Here is a 3,328-nt window from a genome sequence, read left to right as displayed (position 1 = left end):
AGGTAATTACAATTCATTTTATGTCCTATTTCCTTTATTGTGCTAATTTTTTAATTGAAACATATCGTACATACTTTGGTATTGAAATGTAACAAAATAGCCCTTGATTGTGATGGCTTTTCCTTTATTATTTTGAGAATATAGTGGGTATATTTACAATGGGTCTTCCAGCTCATGAAAATGTCTTGTTATGCATTTTTTCATTTCTCTCAATTTTTTGTATTTTAAGTATCTGTATAAAAGTTTTTCACATCTTTGATTTATTCATAGGTACCTGATTCTTTTTGATACTATTGTAAATGGTATTATAAACATAACCAGCACTCCAGAAGACTCCTGGTACAAATTCGCAGTAATTAAACCACCAAGGTAACCACAACTGTGACTTCCAGCATCATTGATTGGTTTTATTTTTTTGGAACTCTATATAAATGGGATCAGAAAGTCTGGTATACATGCTTCCTTCTCACAATCAAATTTATAAAGCAACTCGCCTATGTTGTATCCATGAAAATACTCTCCAATTTTGGAGGGAGGTTTTAATAATTTACATTTCTCATTTAGATCTTCAATCCATCTGGAATCTTCAATCCATCTGGAATTAATTTTTATGTATGGTGTGAGATGTGAGAAAAAGTTTAATTCAATTTTTCTTCTATTTGGATATTCAACTGACCCAGCATCATCTACTGAAAATGTGAAGGTTCATTTTTTTTCCATAGAGATACCCAGTTTATCCAGTATCATATACTGAAAATATGAACATTTCTTCATTGCATTTCAGTGGCACTTTTGTTATAAATGCTGTGATTTTTTTTACATGCATGTATCATTCTGGATTCTTTTGGGGGTCTCTCTGGACTATTTATCCAATTGTGTCAATGCCACACAGTTTTACTGTAGTTTTATAATAAAGCATAATATCTGGTAGTTTAAGTCCTCGTGTTTGTTCTTCCTCAGGCTTGTCTTTGCTACTCTTTACTCTTTGAATTTCTACGTTCATTTTTAATAAACACACACACACACACACCCCTGCAGAGATTTTGATTTGTATTATGTTGTATGTACCATTTGAGGAGCATGTAGTTGATAGTCAATGTCTTTAAACAATGAGCCTTCCAATCCATAAACATAGTACATTATTGCCTTTACTTGTTATTTTTCCTTTATTTCAGTAATGTTTGTTCTGTAATTTCAGTGTAGAGGTTTTCCACATCTTTCTTATGATTTATTCCTATGTATTTGCTATGTTTGATGCTATTTTAAAAGATACTATTTGAGTATTTCATTTTCTATTTGTTAATTTCAAACCCATCCTAAATTGGCCAACCAACAGAAACAAGAGCAAAAAATATATATGAATTTTAGTCATGGAGTTTTGAGATGATTTTTAGTCTGCAATAAGCAACTGATACAACTCCCCTTATCAGTTTAATGCAATTTCCCATTATTTCCCCAGTTTGCCAATAGATTTTTTAAAAAGAAGTAGACAATGATTTAATCAATATTTTTCTACATCTAATCAGATGACCCCATGTTTTCCTCCTTTATTTTATTAATGCAGTAAGTTATATTGATTGATTTACAGACATTACACCACTTGCCTTACTAGAACAAACACTACTTTATGAATTACTGCATTAATTTTGCTGATATTTCATTTCAGATTTTTGTGTCTATGTTCTTTAAATAAATTTGCTTACAAATTTCCTTACTTGAAATGTTCATGCCTTGTTTTGGTATCAAATTATGCTTGCTATTAAAAAGTTTTGGGAAATATTCCCTCTATTTCTATTCCCAAAGGTTTTTGTAATAATGATGATATTGCTTCCTTAAATTTTTGGAAGAATTCAAAGTCTTTTGGACTTTGAGTTTTCTTAGTGGAAGTTTAAATTGTGAATTCAATTTAATAAAAGATATAGAACAACTTGCCTTTAATTTTCTTTCTTGTGTCACTTTCAGTCAGTTGTGGTTTTCAAGATATTGGTTCATTTAATATAATTATAAGCTTAATTAATATATTTTCCATATCTATCAAATATAGATATAACCTTTATTTCTTTAATAAGCTGCACTATCTCTTTTATTTTTTAATCAAGAACAGTTTTATTAGGTTATCAATTTTAAAAGTATTTTCAATCAATTTTTTGTCTTTGTTTATTTTCCCTAACAATTTGTTTTCTGTTTTATTGATTTCTGCTTTTACTTTTCATTATTTCCTTGCTTCTATTTTATTTAACTCATTTTTTCAGCTTCTTCACATGGAAGTTTATAGTGTTAATTTTTCAGATTTTCTTCTCTTATTATTGCATATCTACTAATTTATTCTCTAAGCACAGCTGTAGTAGCATTCAAAAGATTTTTATGTAATATTATTATTATATTTTAGTTCAAAATATTTCCTGATTTCCATGTAATTTCTTCTGTTGCACATGGATGATTTACAAATGCATTGTTTAATATACAAAGTTTGGGGATTTTACTAGTTATCTTTCTATTTTTATTATTTGTTTTTTATTTCCAGGTTAATTGCATTTTTGTCAGAACATACTTTTTATGATTTCATTTTCAAATTCTTTGAAATTTGTTAGGACTTGCTTTGTGGTCCAGCATGTGATGACCTATTTTGCTAAATGTTCTATGTACACTTGAAAAGAATGAATTTTGCAGTTGTTTGAGTGCAGTGTTTGTGTGTGTGTGCGCGCACATGTGCGTATGTGTGTGTGTAGAGAGAATTACATATATTACATATTATATATATTACATATAATGTATATATACAACATCAAGTTGTTTAATGTTGTTTATGTAGTTAAAATTTTAATACCCACACTGAATTTTTGTCTGCTTCACCTATTTTTCACTGAATAAGTTATATATAAATATCAAATTATGACTGTGAATTTGTCTCTCTGTCCCTTTTTATCAGTTTTGAGAATATAGAATTAGTGGTGTACAAATTTAGGCCTTGTACACTTTCTGTTGAATATCTCTATTAATAATCACTTCATTAAATATTTGATATTAATATAGTTTTACAGCTTTAAGTTGGTTACTATTTGCAGTATTCATCTCTTCCTCCCTCTTTCTTTCAACTATTCTATATCCTTACATTAAAGATGCAGCTTATGTAAGCAACATTGTTGAAGGAGGTATTTGAGAGTTCATGACCTCTGGTTGATCTGTGAGCTGGACCCTGGCAATCCGAGGCTCCTCACCCTCTCCCCTGTCCTTTGAAGGTACATTCCACCCACAGTTCCCGCACTAGGAGTGTTCCAAGGATGCAACCTTGAGAGAGCAAGGTGTTGTTGAGACCATCTGGACTGTG

The sequence above is a fragment of the Physeter macrocephalus genome, chromosome 1 (genome assembly GCF_002837175.3).
Source record: "Physeter macrocephalus isolate SW-GA chromosome 1, ASM283717v5, whole genome shotgun sequence".
Taxonomy (NCBI): Eukaryota; Metazoa; Chordata; class Mammalia; order Artiodactyla; family Physeteridae; genus Physeter; species Physeter macrocephalus.
Note: the sequence above shows the minus strand (reverse complement) of the source record.